The following is a 25,635-nucleotide window of genomic DNA, read 5'->3' on the forward strand; positions in this document are numbered from 1 at the left end:
TCCCCAGTTTCATAAGATTCATTGAGAATATTCCTACAGATAGCTAATTATTCATCCATCCACTCACCCTTTCACCTATAGACCTATATATCCATCCAGATAGATAGATGTGCATATGTATACATCTCTACATGCATTACATATATGTATGTAGCCTTCTACCATGTGTCTGTTTCCCTAGTCACAGAGGGAATAATACTTCCAATAGAGACAGTTAGGGAAAAGCAAAAACTATTACAGGAAAATCAACTAAAATTTTTTATTGTGTTGATTGGCAATATCCTCTTGAACAAAGGGCAAAATATATATACTACCATCATTTCCATTTTATTCTCAACATATTAATAGAAATCTGGTTATAAGTTTTCACTGATGTTTTCTTTTTAAAAAGAAGTCATTAAACAACTTAATGGTGATGCGAATGGAGATGCTGAAGTAATTAAATTTAAAATGAGTTTTCATTCTTCCCAAGACTATGGGAAACTCCCAGTGGTATAGAATAATTGGGGAATGGTATGTTTCATTCAATGCAATGTTCTTATTAGGTCAGTAATATCCACACATGCATAAATCTACTTGGTTTTAAAATATCAAGTATTCCTTCATTAATTAAGGCTTTCAAGGTACAGAGTTCTCTTGGGATTAAAATAATAACTACCTAATGATGCCAATCAGACCAATTAGCAACATATACTTGAAGGGGAAGATGGTTATTTGAGAACGCTGTATGTTTGGATTATAAATGATTTTGAATTATTGTTTTACATAGATTCTGTAAATAATTTCCCCACCCCCACCTACAAAACTGATGAAGTTTTCTAGGCTTCTTGCTTGGGCTTTTAAAACTACAAAAGCTGAAAGGAATAAAAAAATCTATGCCTATCCATCACAGGGTATACAAAGGACTAGACTGAAGCAATTGTGTAGCCTGGCCCAGGAAATAATCATTTGTTCAGAATAGTCAGATCACTGAAGCAAGAGTGGTAAGAGAATAATTGCATTAATTAATTCCCCTTGTGTATATAGAAATAATTATTTAATACCTTGCACTTGCATAAAACTTTTTATATTGCACTTACAAACTGCTTCATGTTTTTCAAAATATCTTCACCTTCACGTGACTTGCAACAATACAGTGTGGTAGGTAGGGCATATTACTCCCATTTTCTCAGGAGTAAGCTGAATTCCAAAACATTTACATCTGCCCAAGGTCAGATAGGTTACGAAAAGAAGCAGGATTTCTATCCAACTTGCAACAGAGTATTTCCTCCACCACACCCTGATGGATCCCGTAACGAAGTTATTATTGATTTTTTTTATACTAAAATAAATTCACAGTCCATTTCCTTTAATGTTCACCCTGCTCCCTGGACTTTGTAATGAAGTAGTAAAATCCTGCAATACTGCTAATATGAGAAGTCACTCATCCATGGGAAATTATGTTTTCTTCCTTTAAAAAGAAAAAAACCAACAAACTTCCCAAACAACACATGGGTTAGACTCTGAAAATAAGATGGCAAATTGCAGTAAAGTTGTGAAAACAAAGGCCCGACAGTCTCTCTCCAGTGCAGGCTTGTTGCCATGAGCTAATAATTCCAGACTTTGAGCAAGCCGAGCCTCCTTTTTAATAACCATATGCCTCTAGGTAAAGCATTTCTACTAAAAATTACTGAGGCATGGAACAAGGTAAGATGTGTGAGCTCATGTTGGATTGTTCAATTACTAAACGGAGTCCCGCAGCATTGAGAGTTTTCCAATGTGACAGATGATTCCTCTTTATACACTTGTACAAACATAATGCTTACGGCTGAAATCTATGTAAGCTTTTCTTTCAATTAAAATGTCAAGGATGACAGACTGTGTTTTCGCTGTCTTTAACAGAATGCTAGGTGCCACAGCAAGCGATTTCATGTCCTCGTGTTTCCCCCGAAAGGATGTTTTCCCGCCTAGGGGTGTCTGAGAAGCAGGGCTGTGTCTGCTGGCCCTCCTTGCCCTTGGACGAGCCCAGCTATCTTTAAGGAGCGAAGGACCAGTGCTTTTGTTTGGAAGGTCTTGGGAGGGTCACTGCAGACTGCTCTCCTTTCCCAGGTCTTCACAACATTTAGGACCTTTATTAACCTCTCAGAACACACAGATCTGCCACGTGTGTGATCAGGCAAAGGGAAGAAGCAGGCGATGAAAAAAATTAGGTCAGAAAATGAGAAGATCAATGTTAGCACCTAAATCAGATAATAGACATCTAAGAAACCTTGAGAAGATTAAAGAAAAAAAAATATATATATATAACAACTAAAAGACCTGGGGGTGGAGGAGCAGAATAAGGAAAGCTTCAAAGCAATAAAATGGAAGAAGGGTGGGCAGGAAGCAGATGAGCCAGAGGCCAGGGTTTCTGACCTGGGGAGAGCCTGCCTTAGCCGTGGGGCTCTCCGCTTCCTCACCCGATGAATGAGTGGACAGGCCACCTGGAAATCTCTTGAAGCTAAAATTCAGATTCCAGGCCTTGAAATAAAAATGAGATGCTCTTAATCTAGCAAGACTATCTGTTCCATTATGATAAAGGTGTTCTCCATTGCTCACTGATACATCCACCGTGGTTAATCCAGCACCTGACTCAGAGTAGGTGGCCGGTGTCCGTATTAAATAAAATAGAGCCAGTACAGCACTTATTAATGTCAAGAGGACATTTGAAATGTGAATACACCCCCAAAAGAAGGTGTTCCTAAAAGATTAGAGAAGTTGGGAAAAAAGGACCCAATACATTCTGCAGGGCCCACACTTCTTTCTCATTTAAATACAACATAATTTCACACACAGACTAGAGAAAGCTTCTTGCCAGGATCTTTGCATTTGCTAATGAAAAGAACCCCGTGCTTCCTTTGCACCTTCTTACATGAAGTGCTATGGCCTCACCTAGGAAGCCAGTTTCTGTCTGGGGGGCTGGAATGCCAAAGAGGGGACACAAACTCTTAACTCTCAATAGAAGGCAGTTTGTAATGAGAAGTGCTCATTTACTCAGTCTTCTCTCAACTGGAAATCTGTTGTTGTTTTTTTAAAGAATAGTTTTGATTTTTTAGAGAGAGAGGAAGAAGAGAGGGAGAAGAGAGAAACATTGATGTGAGAGTGCAACATCAATAGACTGCCTCCTGCAGGCCCCCTACTGGGGCTGGAGCCCCCAACCTGGGCATGTGCCCTGACTGGAATAGAATCAGCAACCTCTTGGTGCACAGGACGATGCCCAACGGAGCCACACCATCCAGGCCTAACTGGAATTTTAAAAATCCTATTTTTGTAAAGAAAGTGAACTGTCAGGATAACCAGGTAGACTGTGAAATGGAAAGACAACAGAGCTAATTATTTCCAATGCTCATGATTACATTGTAAAATGGGGTACATGGGCGCAGGAAATGGTCTGCCATGGTGGAATCCCAGCTCCATCGCTTACTAGCTATGTGACCTGGGGCAAGTTACCTGGCCTCTCTGTGCCTCAGTTTCCTCAACTTTAAATGGGATAGTTGAGCTATTTACCTCATGGCATTATGAGTTATCACATCTTAAATACACTGAATATGTTAAATAAAATTTGTTGTTTTTGTTAGTTGTTATTCTGAAACACAGATCAAACAGCAGATTAATCACTAAAGTTCAAACAAGAAACTATGGCTTAAGGCTGGGACCCTACAGAACACCAGTCCTTAGCTTTAATTAAAGAACTACAACCTAACAAATATCAAAATGCCTCAAACTCCTTGCGTATATAAGACATTTCTTTAAAAACCCAACTCTTGCTTGGGTTTTTAAAGGAAGAAGAGGCAAATGAACTCTTCTCACCCACAATTTTACAGAATTTCAAAATGACTTCAGATTATTTCTCAGAAAGGATCCATGAAAATATTTCCTCAAAATGGAACCAAACTAGTTCCCCAGAGATCAGTTCTCAGTATCTTGTTTTTCGTGAAAATAATGACAAATTCCAACAGAAGCAATAATTTGGGAAAACAAGAAAGCTATCTGGCCCGTATTTTAAAAGACATATTACCCGTATCTTTTTTTTTTTTTTTTTGAATGAGCTCACACTCTGCACTGCCTCACTGCCAAATTCCTGAAATTGGATGGCAAATACAATATTTCCCCTTTTAACAAGTGAGAAATTTAAGACAAAGAAGTAGAAATATTTAGCCTGAGAAAAGGCACCAAAATACCAGCAGAATTCAATTAAAATGGGTATTTCCCCTTCCAAAGCTTTCTTATGCTCAAGGGAGGACCGCTGCTAAAGATCTAGGGTCTTTCTGTAAGAATTGCCCCCCCCCCCACTCTTTTCCTTTGGTGACCGACATTCAGGTGTGCTGAAAGAGAATTTTGCCTTAATATCTGTATCCTAACCTCTGCCTGGTCCCCTGGGCCTCATCCTGTCCTAAAAAACTAGTAAAACTGCCAATGAAAAACAGCAAATGCTCCAGCTTATCAGAGATCCCGGTAAGCCCATCTCCTTGTGACAGAACTTGACACTGCTCCAAGGCCTTGCACCTTCTGGCCCCTCTCTGCTCCCCTCTCCCCACATCCCCCCCACCCTGCTCATGGCTCTGGACTCCATACATGTGCCATGGTGACTTTCCCCCAGATTCACAGAAGCCTATATCCCTTCTAGCCAGAGAGTCTTGAACATAAGTAATGCTCAGCAACTTCTCTCGGAAGCCACACTAGGTTAGGGCCTCATTGGGAGTGATCTCAGTGCACCCTATACTTTTCCCCAGTAACACTAATCACCATTTATTCAATCAATGAATCCATGAGTCAATCCAAAATCAATGACACACCTAATATGGGTAAGGGTCAGGCCTTGTACACTCCTATTTCAGAGTGGAAAACTGGTTTGGCAACTTAGGCCATTTGCATAGTAATTCATTTACAAATATCCAATTGGTGACACTATGATGATAGATATTAAGGATCTCTTCAACTAGCAATGGACAATGCCAAGAACAGTGATTACTAAATTATTTTTGCTAACTAATGAGAAGAACTTAATTGATTTACAAGTAAATGAAACTCCAATTTACCTTAACAGTCTAAAAAACCCATGTTCTTGAAAAGCATAAATGGTTACCCCTAAGGTAATCTGTACTTTTTATCAGTGCCCCGTAGATTAAACTCAAGCTTTCTGATATATTTGAGACCCATTTGTTTTTTGCATCAATTAAATTAATTTCCATTTGAAATTCGGTTTTAGGCATTTCATAGGAAAAGACCAAGAATAATTCAGGAACACTCATCTGTCTCCAATCTATACGATGTTTTAAAAATTGGATGCCTGCCCTGCAATAAGGTTGCACTTTATAATGTTCAGAGCTCTGGGCTCAGAGGTACCAGTTACACCCACACCAGTGTCAGCTGAACATCTCGTTTCTGCCTTGCACTGACTTATCGATATTGACAAGAACACTTTTGGAGTCATTATCACCAGGGGTGTCAGAGATTTAATTTACCACACAAGATAAATTTGGGCCTCTTTTAAAATCAATTTTGTACTACTAACATCTTTATTTTGTAGATGTAGTGTCTGATATCTTGGAAATTGAACTTCTTTTTCTTTAAGTGAAAGCCAGGTTTCAAGAGCGCCAAGGGTAGTAATAAAACGCAATGCAGCTAACAGAGCTGCCTTCTGCCAGAGCTTTGCTGGGTCTATAGCATAGATGTTGCATCTAGTCAGGCAAGATGCTCACCCACTCATGCTTTCAAGTGTTTTAAACAGAGAGAGCAGTAATAGGAGGGGAGATGCAAATTTATGGCCATTCTTTTAAGACTATTTAATCAATCACTTTTTTTTTTCATTTTAAATGACTGATTTCTGTACCATTAATCTGAATTCCTCATGCAGTCAGCTGATTCATTTAAGTTAACCAAAAGCGTGGTTGGATTGTTTTCTGATGTATACTACTATTGGGGGGAAAATCTGTTTTCAAAATCTTATATTTTTTCCTTGTAAAGAGCTAATGGCTCTTTATAAAGACCCTTTATAAAAGACCCTAAATGCCTGAAGAGTTTGACTTGAGCCATGGGTCAGACTTAAAGACATGAAGAGATGGCTTTTCAATTAGCCAATAACTTCTCAGTTGCATCAATTATTCACAAAGTTACCCTTAGAAAAGGAAAGTAAATGCAGATCAAAAGACATGCAATAAAAGATGATTTTGAATGCAGGCTCAAATAAATGACTTACATCTGGCTACATGTGTATTAAAAAATTCTTTATAGAGACATATCTCTGTGTAAAATGTCTTCCTGTTTGTGACTTGTTAATAAGCTTCCCCCTTGCTTCATAAGAACAAATAAGGAGCCCTCTGATTACCAGCCTTGTCATTTACATGTGATTGCTGCTTGCATCCATTCACCATAAATGAATAATTCATGAAAACATTCACTAGCACATTGGCCTGGATGTTCTGGAGAGGCAGAGAGCTCTCTGAGCTTGCAGACACAACCACTGCCCGCCCCCATCCCCCCTCAACTCTAAAGTCAGCAATTCTATTTTGGTTTCTCCTGGATTTTCAGCTTGTCAATTATCAAATTTTAACGAATACTTTGTGGTGGAATCCACACCCATCACAATCTCCCAATACCTAGGTTCCAAATACACAGCTTAATTTTGTAGTTCTAACTGCAAAACACTTCAGCACAAACAGACGAGGGGTGGGAGAGGGGCCAGCTTCTTCTCATATAGGAACAATGATCCTTTTAATTAGTCTGAAATAAAGGTTTCCCTCTTTTGTGCTCTAGAGTTAGTCCTTTGTTACTAAACAGAATAACATCTCTTAGGAGAGGTAGCTCAGGTCTCTGAATAAGCAGTTCTGTCTTTTAAGTAGGTTGCCATCAGCACATTAGGGCTGGGTCTATACTGAGCACTCTGAGAATAACAGAACTCCAAATCGGTGAGCTGCCAGGAAAAACATTTTCACTACTGAGTAGTAACTGCCACCTGACCCTACCTGCTAAAGAGCTATGATAACATTCCCTAAGTGCCTGTGTTGAGCGCTATGGAAGGTTCTGTCTGTGGTGTCTGGGGTGGTTAATTTCATGTGTCACGTTGTCTGGGCCACGGGATGCTCAGATCACTCAGGCAACCTTTACTCATCCTGCGCCTTCTGCAAGACTCCCACCAGGTCACCCTTACTAATGCCTTTATCTAACCTCTTCTTGAATCTCCAGGCAGGCTCCCTTAGGCAGTTTTCAAATACCTCTCCTGGGAGACCAAATTTATGGTTCTATCTAACCAGCCACTCACCAGTATTATTTCAGCTCTTTAGGAGGTGGCACTAGAAATTATTAGCTCCACAAATACACTGGCAGAAGAGGGATATGTCAATGTGTGAAAGGAGTGGCTTAGGGCAGCTGTGATGGCATGCATAAGACTATGCAATCTTAGGCTGCTAAAAGCCCAATTTTTCAAGCTTTGTTCTTAATGATAAAAGAACAGAAATGCTAAGAGGATAACTTGTACTCCAAAGAAACACAGACAAGGCTTGGCAAACTCCTCAGTTATAACCTAGCAGAGAGCTGAAAACCATGGCTATATTCAAATCATTGAAAACCAGCCCAGCCAGCATGGCTCAGTGGTTGAACATCAACCCATGAACCAGGAGGTCTTGGTTCAATTCCCAGTCAGGGCACATGCCTGGGTCTGGACTCAATCCCCAGTGTGGGGCAAGCAGAAGGCAGCCAATCAATGATTCTCTCTCATCACTGATATTTCTCTCTCTCTCTCTCTCTCTCTCTCTCTCTCTCTCTCTCTCTCTCTCTCTTCCTCTCAGAAATCAATAAAAATATTTAAACACACACAAATCAACAAAAACTATAGGATTGGCTGTGAGATTCTAAAGAAATCCTTGTTGGGCAAGGGCTGAACATCATCAGAGAACGGAGGAGGGGACACGTGAAGAACTTGAGAAGGTTCCAGAGATGCACAGAAAAATAAGCAAAGGCCAGAAGGGAAGCCCTAAGTGGAAAAGTAAAAGGAACAAGAAGACTGGGAGATTATGATAATGATCTTCAAGTTTCTAAATTACTATATTCAGAGAATGGTGACCAGTTACTTTCAAGCGCAACCAAAGCAGAATAATAACAATAATAAAACAGCAGCATATGAGATTTCAGTCAGAAGAAAGAATAGCTCCCAAGAACGAATAGTGTAAAACAATTAAATGGCTTACTGAGGTTTTGGAATTTCCTCTTATTAGGCTCTTAAAAACTAGATTCGTCCCCATCTGGCATGGTTTCCAGGGAGGAGGAGAAACTGGCAGACCTCTCAGAGTCCTAAATTAGGTCTATTATTTTCACTTATTCCAATCACAGTGGCTGACAGAAATGCTAGAGATAATGCTGGCTGCCACCATTCAGCAGCAAATGGAATAAAGCAGCCTCGTGAGGCTGACAAGGCGTAGGCTTTGGGCTGCCCAATGGCTCGGCCACAGACCAGGAGTGTGTGATCTGGGCAAGTCATTTAACTTCTCTGATTTCTGATTGGCAAAAACAGGTCTCTAATGCCCACTTGGTAGGTATAATGTGAGGATGGTCTGATAATTGTATATGAGATAACATTCTGTGTGTGCTTGGCCCTTGAACGATGATCAGTGTATATTCTATTCAAGAGACAATCTATTTCAGATAATAAAATTATTGCTAGTATCGTTTTAGAACACAAGTAAAGCTACATTGCTCTACATTTCGGGGTGAAGCAATTTGGGGAAAAGGCCCCAAATATCCAGCCTCTCGGTAGGATCTGAGTGTCCTTTCCATTACTGAGGACCCTAGTGTATCTCAGTGTACCATCTTTTTGGGGAAACCTGCTGATTCCTCTGAACCAGGCTCGTCCCTGATACAGAGAGGTTTGCTGAATGACTTAAAGAGGTTGTCTCACTGATCAGGGTCTCTCATTTCCTGGCAGCAGTATGCCCATTACGCATCCCTGATAGGCCTCTTTGTAAGGGTCAGGATAACTTTCAACACTATTCTGAAGGAACACTCAACTAATAATTGGCTTGAGCTAGGGGGTTTGGGAGAGGGCTCGAGTTTCTAGGAAACTCGTGTGTCCTCCTTGTGCAAACTTTCCAGAGCTGCTTTTCAAGTTCTCCCACTTTGCAGGAGTACTTATCATGAGACTAAATTGATATTCATCTGAAACACTTAATAAAATAATAGCAATAAAGTTCATAATAATGATACTTGGCATTTACTATGTACTTTGCATCCAAGGATCTCAAAGGGCTTTTCAACCAGGCTTTGCTATTTTCAATGCAACTCCTGGGCTGGACATACAAGCAACCTCTGAGTATAGCTTCCCTGTGGACTGAGTCGGTTCTTTCATTAGGTTCTGAGATGGAGGTGGTGGCCATGCTATGTGCAGAACACACCCACTACGCACAAACACCCACAGACATCCCATGCTCAAAGACAGAAGTGATATAAAGGCTTTTGGTCCCAAACACACTTTTGTCAGTATCAGCTGACTCAAACTTTGGAACCTAGGTTTGCCATTTTGATGGACCTATCTTGTGATGATAATTTTTCCAGTGTCGTCCTCAGTGTATTTATAAGTACAATTTGGGGCATCCACATATGTTCTTTGAAGGCATGAAGTTTGAAAGGGCTTAGCTTCCCTTTAAGTTCATTCTGAAGGAAATTCTGTTTAGGCTTAAGTGATTAGTTAAAAGCCACACCGGGATTTATACATAAAACATCTCTTCTCAGGCACTTGCCCTTCCCTGGTGGCCTTGCATTTTGCCGAAGAGATTGACTTGCTCAGTTTCCCATATTATTCCCCTGATGGTCCTGTTCCTACTCCCAAACAAATGTGGTATTGGGGGTTTCAAGTTTAAAATGTAATTTGGTATCATTTCAGATGTCTTCCTACAGCTTATAAACATCTTCCCCAGAGGGACTTGGGGTCTGATTTTAATTTGTGGTAGAGTTATGGTCACAGTAAATGTCAATTTAGCTATCGACAATAAGTCCCTAGTAGACTAGGAATGGCAAGTGACTGACAGTACATTTAAAGGACATGCACACATTACCCTTTGCTCCCAGGAGCTGACTCGTCCCTAAGAAACCCTCCGCTGGTCTGTGATGACAGCTTGGCTTCACCTCAAGCCCCCGAAACTTGGTCGCTTACCAGAAGAGGAGGCCGGAGTGTACTTTCCCCGGATGTGCTGATCTGAAGATCATAAAGCCGTACAGAGAAGTAACTGAGGCCTTCATCACATGGCCTTGAATTTGAGCACCCCCACAGGGGTGTCACTGCCTCAGCCACTGGTTTGCCTGGTGATCCTGGGCTATGTCCTCAAGTCCACACAGCTTCTATTTCTTCATGAAGAAAAAGGGCCAAGCCAACCAATTTCAAGGACCTTTCCAACCCCAAAGTTACATGGTTAGATATGATCAAGCGTGAGAAGCTGACTTATGGAGAGACCGAGAACTATTTATTGGGGGAAGCAGCATGTCAGTTGTGAATTTCCCCAAAGCTGGGGACAAGTGGGAAATTCATCTCTGGCCTCTCTTGGACATTCCCTTTCCTTAAACAAGGCAGGCTCCAAAGGTCTGAGTGCAGGTAACATTTAGAAAAGTACCAGGAGTCCTGAGAGGTAGGGGAGGAGGCATTTGCTTCTCAAATATGAACAATGATCCTTTTAATTAGCATGAAAGAAAGGTTTCACTCTTTTGTGCTCCAGAGTTAGTCATTTGTTATTAAACAGAATTAAAATCTCTTAGGAGAGGTAGTTCAGGCCCCTAAATAAGCAGTTCTGTATTTTCAGTGTGTGTCATCGACCGGGGGTTCTGAAAATGATAGAACTCCCCCAAATCGGTGAGCTGCCAGGAAAAACATTTTCACTACTGAGTAGTAAATGCCAGCCGACCCTACCTGCTTTGGAGCTAAGATAACATTCCCTAAGTGCCTGTGTTGAGTTCAATGGATGGTTCTGTCTGTGGTGACTGGGATGGTCTTTCATGTGTCAACTTGCTGGGCCACAGGATGCCCAGAGACCTGGTTAGACATTATTTCTAGGTGTGTCTGTGAGGGTGTTTCTGGAAGAGAGCAGCATCTGATTTGGTGAACTGAGTGAAGCAGACTGCCCTCCTCCAGGTGCCGAGGTCCAGAATAGAAGAGAAAGGGGGAGAAAGGTTGAATTCTCTCTCTCGCTCTCTCTCTCTCTCTCTCTCTTTCTTTCTCTCTCTCTGCCAGACTGACTGAACTGAGGTATCAGTCTTCTTCTGTCCCTACCCTGGGTCTTACATCACAGTTCTCCTGGCTCTCAGGTCTTTGGACATGGACTGAGATTTGCACCACCAGCTTTCCTAGGTCTCCAGCTGGCAAACAGCAGATCATGGGATTTCTCAGCCTCCATAATTGGTGGGAGCCAATTCCTTATAATAAATCTCATTTTTTTGATAGGAGTGAATTAGTGGAATTCAGGCATTAACTTTGATATCCTTCATTCTCTACTGCCAATCATTCACCAAGTTATATCCACTCCACCTCAAAATAGGCCTGGAATCCATCCACTTGGCTCTATCCCCGCTGCCAAGATCCTGATCCAAACACTAAAACACTATCTTCTCTCATTTGGTTCTTCCAACAGTTTCTATCTCCAGTTTTGCTCCGCTCCAATCCAACCTCTGCATTGCAGCCAGAATGATCTTCCTGAACCAACAATCTAATCCTGACATTTCACTGCTGGACATTCTTCCATGGCTTTCCTTAGTATTTAGTATTTAATAAGATCATCCTTTAAACGTTCTGCCTCTTTGATGTCTGTAGTACCACACTTTCCCACCTGGCTGAATATGTTTCATCCACCTGGCTTTCCTAGAATGTGCCAAGCTCTTTCATACCTCAGGTACTTAATATGTGCCATTGCCTTTGCCTGAAATGTTTAGCTAGATCTACTTTTGTTGATCAACTCTTATTCCTCTTTAAGTCTTGGTTGAATATCACTTTTTAAAGATTTTCTCTGGTGACCAAATTAGAGTTGTCTCTAATTTAGAGGGTCCTGTAGCTCCATGTACTTTTCCTTTATGCTATTTCTAGGATATGTTTATAGTTATGATTATTTATTTAGTGTCAGTTTCTGCCATTAGACTCAGGCCACCCTGATGAGAGGGTCTATATATCTTTTGACTGCCAGAGGTGAGGTCATTGGGATTTCTTTTGACTATTGGAAAAACCTTTGCTTACTTTCTGGGGTAGTCTACTCCATTTGGATAGAGGAGAGCGCTGAATACCATGACAAAGCTGGAAGCATTTCTAGAAGTTAAGAGGGTTGATCCAATATGAGTACCAGCCTACATGCTGTTAGTAATAGATCTCCCTTTCTGAAATCTGAGGATATTTTTCTTGATGGGTACAAGAGCAAAAATGCCAAATGGAAATGTTCATTCCAGGACTTACAATTTTGGTTATAGGTTAATGCTGAAGTATTCAACTGTTCTTATGCTACTTAAGTGATTTCCATTGTTGCCAATAATTTCAATGGTTGAAAGTCTCCAGAGGGGTTAAAAATCAGAACTTTCATGTAAGATTCCCAAGCATCAAATATATATGCCAAACAAACCTCTGTAGTTAAAACTGGGCCTGAAGAGCAATAGTTATAAGTGTCTTGGACTGCTTTCCTTATAAGGCAGAACATTGAAAAAAGATCTGGATTTTTACTCAAAAACAAAGTAAACAAAATCAATGATTTCCAAGTCCAGAGTGGCTGAGAGAATTCATTTTCTTAATATGGAATGGGCTCAGGAGTGATGGGGCAGAGTGGACATACAAGAATAACTGTCTACTGCAGACTTCTGGCAAACTCTTTGGAGTATTGGTCCACAGCCAGTGTTTTTCTTCATAAATGAATTCCACATCTTTATTAAGTTAAGTATTTCTCTTTTTTTATTATTTGAAACATACTTTAAATATTTTGTTTTATGATGTCCTGGAAATTGATACAGTTCCTTCCAGATCAGGGAAAATGGAAAAATCAATTAATTTTTTTTTTTTTACATAGAGAGTGATTACACAAAAATTATGCCCCAATTTATCCATTACTATGAATATCTTTTGACATCATGTGTGAATAACTCAAGACAACCACAATTAAAGCTGATTGGATGCATCATTTATTTTCACAGAAAAGCCCTAAATGATTATTAAATAGAAATATACCCTTTGTATATTTCTGTAGAAGACTATATAGTAAAATTTATAGATTTTAAGTTACAATTAGTCTTTTATAGAAAAAACCTCGGCAAGAACAAACCAAGACACATCAAAAGCCTGAAGTGAGCTCCTAATGCCAGATCATCCCACACAAACAAGTTACCCGTTCGTAACCCAGAGAAGGAATCTTATTAAAATGAATCTTATTGACATGGATGGCATTTCAAAGTTGGCCCATTTACAGATGAGTTAATTGGCTTTACCCCCAAATGGAGGAATTTCAGAGCCATTTAAAGCATAAGAATCGCTGGTTCTGAACACAGAGCAGGGCTAGGGAGAGAAATGAAGCCCAGCCCTGAGCAGAAACCAGAGTTGCCTTCCCCACTCTTCAAAACCACGTTCTCAAAACCTCCTAATGGGTTTCACTGTTTTCTTTTCCGTGCTTATCATAATCAGGGAACCATACATTTGCATCCCTAATGGACCCTTTTCAAAAGTGTGTTGACATTTCAGTAGGTTTGGAATAGCTCTTAATGCTTCTCTCAATTTGGGCGGGTGCCCACAGATCTCCTTATATGGGTTTCAACATATAGACTGTCTGCTTTACTCACGGTAATTTTTTTTTTTTAATCCCTGGGAACCTATCTTAATTATACTCTTAAAAAAGTGAAAACTCAGAAGTCCGATGACTCAGAAATGAAGCATCTAGCTGGCTCTCCACACGCAGAGCAGTATGTTGACTGTATCTGTGAACTCAGGCACGAGTCAAAAGTACCATCCCTTGTGTGGTCAATTCTTTTTGTTTTTTTTTTGAGCTTCTATTTTTGTCAAAAGGAAATAGATATAAATAAGACCATCAAGATAAACATAGGTTAGGGGAGAAAGTTGAAATCAAGCAGGGAGCTGTTCTAAGCAAAAACTCCACTGCATTTTATTCCTCGCATTTCCCAAGAAGACTTGGGACCCAGAGGACCCTTAGAAAGGTAATGTAGGTCCCATCTACTTTTTGTGGCTTTGATCAAAATTCGACCCAATAGAAATACAACTGAAATTATTTTTTAAAATAATTTTTTTTTTTTTAACATTTACTCAGCTCCTGCTGTTTCAGGAACTGTAGTGGGAGCCTGGGGTGAATAAAAGATCATCCCTGTCTTCAAAAAACTCATGATCTATTCAGAGAAACAGACAAGTCTTGACCGCCCCCTCCTCCCCCCAGAATGATATCTAATCCCCTGGGAGTTCCAGGGGAGAGTTCCTAGAAGAGGAGACACAAAATTGCTCCAGGAAAGATGAGAAGATGGCCCTGCATTGCACGTGTGCACATGTCTTCATGTATGTGTGTGTGAGTGAGGAACAGGGGATACTGGTGGTTGGGGCTCCAGGCCCAGTTAACCCTCTGCGCAAGGCAAGGTGGGGAAAGTACTTCAACACAGGCTGAGAAGATAGTAAAGAGTTACTGTTGCCCACAGTTTAACATGAGATGAAAACAATCTCTAAATGATAACATTCCCTATCTAGAAATACATGCGATCTGATGTGCATCCATTCATGCCAACCCCCTTAGAGATGCCAAATTGGGCACTACATCCATTTAGACTTTTAAGACTCATTTTCCAATGTTTCCTGTTTGAGGCTGAGTTAAGAGAACCATTTGATAGACTCGACTCCACGAATTGGGTCCTTTTTGAATTACAGTGTATTGGAATGAAAGGGAGAGAGAGATTTAGGGTAAGTGGGAGGGAGGCATTTCGAGCTCTGGGCAGGGACTCGGTATTTTTCAGAATCAAATGAGCTCTTCCTGGGCCTATTATCCTATATTAAGCTGCATTGGAAAAGGTAAAAATGGAGCCAGAATTTGCCCCTACTTCTTCTGATTCTAAAGTCTTTTTCAAGACAGAAAGTTGTGTTACTGAGTTTTCTTTCCAGTACTGTATTTGCAGTTTTCATTTATTTTTTACTTTGAGCTCAGTAAATATACATAGGCATGAGATGAGGGGTATGTTTTAGCACTCACTGTTATGTAGTATTTTCATCAGAGGTACTGAAAGCAGCTTTCTGTGTTTCTTGTGACTTTTACTCTCCCTTTTGGGTACTCCTTTTGCAAGAAATTAATTATAGTTCCTGGAAAGTCCTATCTTACAGTATTATGTGAGATGCTGCACTAACAAGATAATAAGTAGATTTCCCATTAATTCCAGCATAGAGTGAAAACACATAGATTTAAAGATAGCTTTCTTTCTCGGTCTACATTGACTTGAAACCTTTTGCAAAATATATTATTGTCTCCTAGTTTCTAAATTGATATTGACCGTCACTGAATGTACTGTTTCTTTCAAAGAGAAAGGAAGGAGGGATGGAAGGGAGAGAGGAAGGGAGGGAGGGAGGGAGGGAAGGAAACCTTGGTCATCCTGGTTTAAATATGAAAATGAACCCGGGACATGAGACAAGGTAGCTTCACAGAGCAAATGGCCCACCCAGCTCAGCCCTTCTCATCCAGGCTCTTTCCCTCACTCGCTGTGTGCAGCTAACTCAGAACCCACTCTTTCTGTGCTTTTGCATATGAAAAAATGAGGCTGTAAAAATGTCAGCCAGCTTTTGTCAGGAATAGGCATTAAAAAATAATTGGATGGGCATTTAGTATATAAGATGCCCAGCTCGCATAAGATAAATCAGTCCATGTGTCCTGAACATGTTGCTTCTGAGTTGCCTCATGCCAGCAAGAGTTCTGAAGTGTGGAGAAGTTCTAATATAGCTTATGAAACGAGAAGCTATAACAGAGTTCACATTTCCAAGACTATTCCCAGCCACTTGAAAACCTCAGCCCATGACCTGCCTCTATAATATATAGCATTTCCACACTGTGGCTGTCTTAATAAACCAATGGATAGTTCCCTCCAATCTGTTTGCTTTTAGTGGACATTTTTTCTCAACTCCAAAGAAGTTGGCAGTGTAACATACAAATGACTAGAATAACCGTGCATTGCTCTAGACACCAATGAATAAAATATAGCAAAGACTGCATATCCCTAGAGTGAATTATTCCACTTAGAAAATGGTATAATTGACTTTGGGTAGTATGGGGGCGGGGGTGAGGGGGGACTCCAAGTGTTTTTAGGTTGTGGGGTTATTTTCTGGTAATTGCCTGACTTGAAACTAGTTTGTCAATCAGACAGTTCTCTTAGCCTTATAAAGGGGGTGTTTTTTTTTGGGGGGGGGGATTATGGAAGGAGAATTGAGAAAATGGCTAAGCCCCACAAGACCTTTTTTCTTGTCATAAAGTTGTTGTCAAAAAGATCTGCTATTATGTCTGGGATGGGTGAACTCCGTGGCATTTCGTGTTCAGTAAAAATGTCTCAAACCATTTTTCAAACATTTTGAGGCTTGGCAAAAACCTGAAATCCATCTTGCCAAGCACTCTCCCCTCCCCCCTTAATTCTTAAACCCATGTGTCTTTCAAGGGAAATTTAATCCGTATGTTTCTGATTCATTTACACTTAACTCATCAAAATGGTGTTTTGTAAGAGCTATTTGATGTTCAAGAAGTCTTATGAGCTTCTCTTTTTATACGTCTAAAAAGCATTTCTTTCTGAGAACCAGAAAATTGTATTTTACCAGCTGTAAGCCAAATGATCTGAGCTGTGTTAAAAATCAAGAACCTGCTGAATTTCGGAGGCAGGAAAATAGCAGACGCAATGACATAAATAAGTGTCCTCACATGTCTGCCTGCTCTCCCTCTACACACGGTCTTTCATACTCCTTCCCTGAAGGCACCTATCCCATGAAGCCTAAGAGCCAACTATGAAGCTGAGAATTATGGTCTTAGAGCACAAATTCCCTTTGATTCTGGAGATTCCCAATTGTGAATCCTAGCTCAGAATCAATGAAAGTAAAACTGAAGTCTTTCATTAGATCAATCTATTACCTAGGAAATAAAATAATCATTGAATGCCAGAACTAGAAGGGACTTGTGAAATTTCTAGTTTAGTAATTTTTGGATTGTGTTTCAATGTCTCCTGGGTGGGAGGGGGCATGAATTAATGAAAGATCTATGGGCCAATCAGGGCTCTCTGTTTTCCATACCTAGAAGAGTTTTTGTAAAATTTATTCTTTTTCCCATTACCATACAAGAAGATTTAAAGGAAAGTACTCTGAGGGTAAATTCAGTTGGAAAACAAATACCTTAATTTTATATGAGAACACTGAGGTCCGGGGAAGGAATCTTAGCATTGGAGCAGAGCTGGCACTGGTACCCAGGTCTCCTGACCCTTGTCCAGCATTCCAGCGACCTTTCTACTATGCCAGAGGTTTTCAAACCTGGCTACAATTCATTAGTGAGAAATTAGTAAAATCCATTTAATCTTAATGTCTAGTATTTTAGGAAAATGCATAGAATGTAAGATACCCAAGCATGTTATACACAGTAAAGATTAAGCATTGTTTCATTAAATTATACACAGACATGTAAACACACCCATGTGAGTCTATTGGGCTGTGATATGAAATATATCACTTACTGTTTTTCATATGAAAAAAGTTGCCATACAGAAAATCATGTTTCTTTTACTGGTAGTTCAGCCAATAGCAATTTTCAATTTGCCTTGTTAAAGACCACATGGATGGAAAGACTCAACGTGACCCTTTTCACATTGTGCAGGAAATATTACAAATCACCGGCCTATTTACCAAGAGTGGCTTAACACACAGATGGGGAGAAATGGACAAAGAGTGAATATGTGCTGGGGAAAGAAAGGGGGGTGACAGATACCTAGTTGAGAGAAGAGTCACATTTATCTTAATATGATTTACAAACAGCAGGAATGATCTCCGACTGGCATAGAGTGCAACCGTTCAGTGGAAGCCCCAGACATGTTAGCACTAGCATATTTCCAAAGTGCATTTTCCAAGCACTTAACCATCATTAATTAGGTAGAAACATCCTTTGGAGGTCAGGAGACAATAGTTCATCTCTGCACAACGAAGCTTTGGAGACTAGGGGAATTCGAGTAGCTGGGTAATGACTGTGGGAGGATGAATTGGGTTAACTGGCTGTGAAAATGTCGCGATAAAGCATTGTGAGAAATGCCACGGACACACTGATATCAGTGGGCTGCTGTCCTTTCCCAGCTGAAAGCTGTCTCGTGAGAAGGGACACAAAGTCATTAAAACAACTATGAATTACCCTCTGGCTCTCTTTTTTCAGAATCCTAATGAAGTGACAAGTTTTCTGTGGTCACAAAGTGCCTGAGTCTCTTTGGGATGAAAGTGTGAAGTAGGGCTGTGTTGGGAATTGTGGTCTCCAGTTGCCTAGGTGGGGAGAGAGGGAGAGGGAGGAAGCAGGAGTTTCAGAGCCCAGAGGTCACATCCTGCAGGTGGGTGGGTGTTGGTTCTGGGGTGGCTTCCAAGCTCTGTCCTCATCAGATGTGCACTCAGAGCATCAAGGCTGGTGCCGGAGAGGGAGGGACAGAGAGTAGTGGGAAGCAGAGAGAGCCTGGCCGGTTACCCCATGTCATTTATGGCCCAGGGACAGCACGCCCCACCCACTAACTAGACACCAGGGAGCATTAGGCTGGAGGCAGCAAGCAAGCTGTCTGGTTGGCCTCCCCACCCCTCCCTCCAGACCAGAGGGTGGAGTCTTCACACAGCACAGCCTTTGAAAGACTCCAGTTTCTCAAAGCCTTCTGGTCGCTGCTCTGAGCCCCTGCACATCCAAGTCTTTCTCTGTACTCTCCCACACCACTGACCCCAGGAGCCAGAACTCAAAAGAGGGGCAGAGAAGCATAAACTTGGGCAAGAAGATGGAGTTCCTGGCACCAGCAAGCCCAGTAGGCTGGTAGAGAGGAACTGTGCTCCTCACTGCATCAGAGCCAGGTCCTGACCCTGCCACCAGATAGCTTTATGATGCCAGAGAACTTGGCACCTCGTTGGGTGGCCTCAATTTCTGAATCTGTAAGATGAACAGGTTGGGCTGAAGGCTCTCTAAGATTCCTGCCCATCAGTGCATTTAGAGTTATGGGATTATTATTCCACTGCTAAGGAAGTTCTGGATGGTGAGCGTGAAGCCAAGTCCAATGGCGTTCCCTGTGACCTGTACACTGGAGCTTCCTCTTTGACCTGGATGGGAGGAAACAGCAAAGCAGCAGATGCACTGAGTGAGGGCAAGAGCTGGATTGAGAACAATAATTTGGCTAGCAAGAGGCCTCTGTGTAGTCCATATTAGAGTGGATGCTGGTGAGGGCCAGACTAAAGGTGAAAATGCAACAAGTTGTAGATTACAAAGGAGTAATCTACATCTACATTTATACTAAATGGGTTTATTATAATTGCTGTTATTATGATTAATTCCAGAGGAATTAAAGGGGATCAACCCTTTATGGCAGAGTGTTGCTGAGCTGACTGAAGTGTCATGGTAAATAAGAAGGTCAAGAAGAGGCAGATGAACAAGAAAAGTTGTTTTATGTCATCTAAAAAATAAATCTATACTAAACTGAAAGGGGTGCAATAAAAAAGACCCAGCTTATTGGTGCTGAAATACACTGTTTTAAGGTGAGAGCTCAAACCTCATGTTCTGGCCAATGAAGAGATGGCCACATAGTATAGACCCAGCATTGTGAACCTCTCCTCACCTCTCCTCCTGCTCACAGTCTCACCAGCATTCTGTGACTCTGTTTACCTTTCTGGGAAGGAAGTGTCCAATGACAGTATTTCTCTCTACATTATTGATGCCCAAAATTTTTCCCAGAAGTCACCTGATCCCATTAGTAAATAACTAACATGTACTGAACATTTACTATGCTAAGAACATTATAGTCCTTATCTCAGGGATCCCATTTCAAAGGTGAAGTAACTGAGACCTAGAAACATTCAACAGATTGTGAGAAATCACACAGCTAGCAAGTGGCAAAGCCAGAGTTTGAACCCAGATCTGTCCAAAATGACTCACAGGGCACGATCACACGGGGCCGTACTGATTTGGAATCAGTAGGCTCCACCTTTGTAAAGGAGGCTGCTTTGCAGACCTTCCCTTACACTGATGTGGGCCCCACTGTGGGCAGAGGGGCAGAGCCAAGTGGGTAACCAGGCCCACAGGCTACAAGAGGCCCAGCTGGCCTCTCTGCCATGTCAGCACACGTGTCAGCTCAACATGACTTTAATTCTTTAAAATTCTTTCAAGATCCTTGACTTAAAAGAAAAAAAGTTCATGGGCTCCTACAACACAGTAACTTGTGGTAGTCATTCCAGCTTATATAACACAGCCTCTTGGCTCCCTCTTCCACCTCCCATTAAGATAAGTGATTGAGTCTATGCACTAATAGATACCCTGGCATTCACTGGGAGCCTTATTATTGTTTTTTCCAGGCTTTGCTTTTTTGGACACATCCAGTTCTATTTCAGTCACTCCAGACAGCAAAGAAAAAAAAATCATAAGGTAGAATTTAATTCTTGGTATCATGTGGAGGGAAGGAAGACTGCTGATAGCTCGATGAGTCTTGGCTATTGTATAACTACTGTCGCGTTCTCCACAGTGATTTGAACTATTGATTAATTCTTCTTGGGTGCAGCGGGGCTTCATCAATCATTAAATAAGCTCTCCTGCCAGGGTAGGTGCAGGAAGAAAAGATGTATGGGCTGGTTATAGAGTGTGTGTGTACTGTGCAGTGGACTTTGGAGTGCTCAGACAAGTCAATCTCAGTTTTCAAGGCTGGAAAGAGTCAGGAACGGTCGTTGTTTCAACTCAAACTCATGAAGTACAGACCTCGAAAAGCGCCAAGCCTTTGGGCATGCATTTTCAACAGACTAGCAAAGATTGCTGAAAAATCACACACTTAAACTTGGACCACAGACTTTTCCTTGGCCTGGCCCACATTTATCAAAGCCACCCATTTTCCTTCTTCCTCTCAGCAATTCCCCTCATCCCTGTGTCAGGACCGCTCCCTCGCATCCTTGCGTATACTCTTACAGTACAAAAGGAGCACCTTTCGCAGGTCAGAGGACCATTAAAGTAAAAGGAGAATAGAAAGAAGAAACCTGTGTTTTATCCACTGCTTCTCCTTTTTATTTTAATTTTAAATTCAGTTCCAGATTTGCCCACCCTACATTTTGTCGGGCACGGGACAATGCTCATTCTTAAATCCACTTTTTGCCTCTTCGTCTGGCTTTCCTGGCCAATGTACACAAGGTAAACTCTGAGACATTTTTACCATGCAGCCTGAGACAGCCTACACTGGGTGATCCTAGCATGGAACACTTGATGAAAATCTTGGGCCCATCGCTGTTAGTTAATTCCACCAACTTCACCATCATAACACTTTTTCACTTGCCACCTTGCAAATTCCTTCTCTCCAATCTCTAAAACACCAGTTTTACCACCAGAAGAGAGATATGAGATGAAGTAGCCAGCCTAAAAGGTGGCCTTACCCAACTAAAGATCCGCATTACACATGCCTGCTATTCCAAATAAACTTCTCTCAGTGGAGCCGGGAATGGAATCCGGTTCTCACGACTGAACTCGCTCATCTCCATTTCACTTCATTTTCCCATTCACAAAGCCACCGACGAGCATGAATGGGGACATGAGGGTCTTTTTTCAGCCTGCATTGTTTGCATCTGTGCCTCCACTCAGGTCTCTGGAAATTTGGCAGGTCTTATCAGCACTGGGTCTCACCTCGCTTTAATCAGAACGGTACGTTTACTTGTTTCTAGTACCTGACGTAATCACAGACTTGCTTGATTTTCTGAATAAAAAGAAGGCCTAAGAGAAGAGAGGCCGGAGAAGGCAGACGCCTGAGTGATGCTGGGAGCAAGATGCCCTGTGAGCATCTGAAATCAGTCCCGTGTGGCCGACACGTCTGCCCGGAGGATCCTGTGCTGTCATCCACATGATGGGAGCAGCTAAGACTTTGTGCCTGTAACCTCACTGTATGCCAGGGGCCTTAAAATGTATATCCACTCCTCACAACGCCACGAGGTAGGTATGGCTATCCTCATGTTACAAAGGTAGAAACTATGGCACAGACAGGCTAAGTGGCTTGCCTAAGTCACACTACTAGTAAGTGGGAGAGTAATTTCAACCCAGGTCTTTTGACCCTTCAAAGCCATGATACTCTATTCAGGAGACCCTCATTCTTCTAAGCAGTAGATGTCTGCTTTCCTGGTGCCATCCCCTTCTTCTTGCCACAGATGTGTCCACCAGGGAAAACCCAGGAAGGCAAGAGGAAGAATGCTGAGCTCAGCACTGGCTTATGGTTAAGCGTAGGCATGGCCAGCTGACATTCCTCTGCTCAGTGCCTGGCATATGGATAGATTTGTGCCCCTTCTGTCATGCCATCAAAGCTTTGCCTCCCCCTTTACCTGCCAACAGGTGAGGTATGGCTTCAGGGACCCCTAAAGAAAACAAAGCTGCCACTAAGCCATATCCCAGGGAATATAAACCATGGACAGTGTCACCAAGATTCTCCACTGATGGTGAGCTAGACCTAGTGTGAACTGGACTTAAGGGGTTAGGGCTCATGTGAACTAGGGCAGGTCTGACCCTCAGTTTTCACATTGATAAAAGTAACACTTACACAAGTAAGTAAAGTAAACCTGGGGAAGCTGAGTAAGAGCTGTGGGCTCTATCAGTGGCAGTATACTGGTTGTGATATTGTACTGTATGTAGTTTTGCAAGTTGTTACCATCGGGGGAAACTGGGTAAAGGGTACAGAGGCTCTCTCTATATTATTTCTTATAACTGCATGTAAGTCTACACTTATCTCAATTAAAAAACAACAATAACCGAAACAGAAACTCCAAACAAAACAATTACCAAATAGTGGAGCTAAAGATTCTCACCCGTCCAGGTTGCCATGGGGATGCAATGAGGCAATAGAAGTCTGACTTAGGATCAGGATGAGCTCGCGCTCCTGCCTTGCCTGGCTCTCCGTCAGTCACAAGCAGGACGGGTCTGATTACCATGAGCAAGTCAGAGCCAAGTCGATATACATTGTAAGGCTCTAGAAAAAGAGACTGCTCTCTTTACTCATGAAGACTCCCAAGCATACACTTGGCACTCACGGTCTTGGCCCAGTGACTAATAAGCCCTTGTTTTGTTTCGGCTCTGGATGACCCTCCCCCGCCCCTCAGGGAGGCATAGTTGTGGTCCTTCCCTATGCACGATTAAGCTGGGTCCATAAATACATGCTTTACAATAAGGCTACTACCCTGGAACTTGGATGAAGAAGAATGGAGATATTGTTTGGAAAAATTATCTTTCTAATAAGCCCATATAGTTTTGCCTTTCATGCCCTTCGAAGGTTTTTAAATGTCACCTTCAATCTCACCTACAAATCTGAGTTTATGTAAAACTTACAGAAACATATCAAGGAGTCATGCAACCTCTGGGGGAATAAATGCATTACAATCGCGGTTCTGCATCATATGAGCAAATGAACATAAACGCCTGCATGTTGGGCACTATGTCCTGCATCGGAGGGACGTGGGTGGGGTCTTTTAGGAAAGTTTACAGGGCAGGTAAATAAAATGGACCCTGGGAAATAATACAGCTGTGATAATATTCTGGCGCTCTTAGGACAGACTCACTTGGGTCATGATCTCTCACTGAAGATGCCTTGCAGGTAGTATTTGAAAACTATGAATTTCACCCCAGGAGAAATCTTCATGACAAAAAGCAAAACCAACCTTCAAAGTGGGGAAAGACCCATCCATTCCTTTTCACCCTGCCCATTCATTTCCCTTAAGGCACTAATTCACCTTGATTTCAAATGCGCTTTTCTCTGGAAAGCTGTGGTGAATACCTTTTAGCAATACTTGCACAGAACAGGACTCAGAACTCTGGAGCTAAAAGGGACTTCAGAGATCATTTCAGATTGGCCCCACAGGTGAGGGCGGGGCTTACAGCCCACCTTGTCTGCTCCATTTAAAAACAGAGCCTGAAGAACTTATATGCATAACCCATAAACACAGACAAAATTGTGGTGAAGGGGGGCAGGCTAGAAGGGGTCAATGGGGGGGGGGGTAGGGGGACACCTATAATACTTTCAAAAATAAAGATAAATCTTAAAAATTAAAATAAATAAATTAGAGCCCAGATGGTTTCAGTGACTTGCTCAAGGTCATCAAGATTGACATTCAAGCCCCTTGACCTCTATCACACCATGCTCTTTCTTCCAAAAGGTACCTCTGACTACCCTCCCCCTTCGATCTCTTCCAAAAAAAAAAAGCAGGGGAGAAGATTCATAAAAAGTCGTAATTAATTATATCCCAAACATGCATTAAATATAAAAACATAAACCCCTCTTTGGTACGTGCCCCATGCCTCAGTCTGCATTGTGCTGCATGATCATCGAGACTCACTGAGCCCCAGAAGTTCTGGAGTGGCCACAGTCAAGGTCTCGCGTTCAGGGGCTGCTTCCTACCTCACCATGCTGGATGGTGTCAGAAAGCACGCAGCCCAGACGGTGCAGCCCAGTACTGACTATATTTCATGGAACATACAGAAATTTGATAATAATTTTCAAAACATAAAGTCTCTCTGGGTACACTAGATTCTTAAAGCATCAAGAACATCATTTACTCCTCTCTCCCTTTATTTCGTATCAACCCCTTACAATATTAACTCCTTCTTTCCAGACAAATCAGTCAAGAAGCATTCATCATCCCTGCCATGACTGTGGCAGATCATTTTAAAATTAATTCAAGAACATAAAAGTTTTAAAGGTAGCCCTGGGTTGCGTTGATTGTCACATGAACCAACAGAAAGTTAAAATTCTCAAGCAAATTGCACAATCGCTGTTAACGTTCGCTGAAATGATAGGTGAGAGACTGCAGCTACTGTTGAGGATCATTGTATGTTACTTAAAAAACCTACAGTGTAGTCTGAATAATAAATGCAACAGCCCAACTCTTCATAGTCAGCACGACACAAAAAAATAGTTTCCCAGGCATTTGCAATTCACCAGTTACGCTCAGAAAGCCACCCCCAACTCCCACTGTCACTTCACTCTGACCTTTTATGAAAAGACAACCGTTTGGAGCCATATAAGAGAGAGAGAGAGAGAGAGAGAGAGAGAGAGAGAGAGAGAGAGAGAGAGAGAGAGAATCCTGGTGGAAAATAATACACAGCTGTGATAATATCATAATATCATTTCTAAAATATCATAATATAGTTTTACTTTTAATAATAAAAGATAAAAAGGGGGCGTCTGTGAATAATTAGAGATTGCAGTCTGAAGCCAGTTACAGTCACTGCAATTGATAATAAACTGAAAACCCCTTGAGAGCAGGTAAATGCTTTGCAACCCTGACCCCCTTGCTCTCACATTACTTAACTACCCTGTGGTTCTTGCATTACATCACCATTCAAGCGATTGGTTCCTGCATTTTAACTCTCTCCCTGTCTCCTCCGATTAGGAGCGACACCGCAGCAAAGAAACTTCGCCGGAGTTTGCTCT

General features: G+C 41.7%; 1 protein-coding gene across 1 annotated transcript in view; it reads right to left on the reverse strand.

Annotated features, from left to right (window-relative positions):
- Positions 1 to 25,635, reverse strand: part of CREB5 (cAMP responsive element binding protein 5) — a 391,322-nt gene that overhangs the window by 100,486 nt on the left and 265,201 nt on the right. The window lies entirely within an intron of this gene.

The sequence above is a fragment of the Eptesicus fuscus genome, chromosome 14 (genome assembly GCF_027574615.1).
Source record: "Eptesicus fuscus isolate TK198812 chromosome 14, DD_ASM_mEF_20220401, whole genome shotgun sequence".
NCBI lineage: Eukaryota > Metazoa > Chordata > Mammalia > Chiroptera > Vespertilionidae > Eptesicus > Eptesicus fuscus.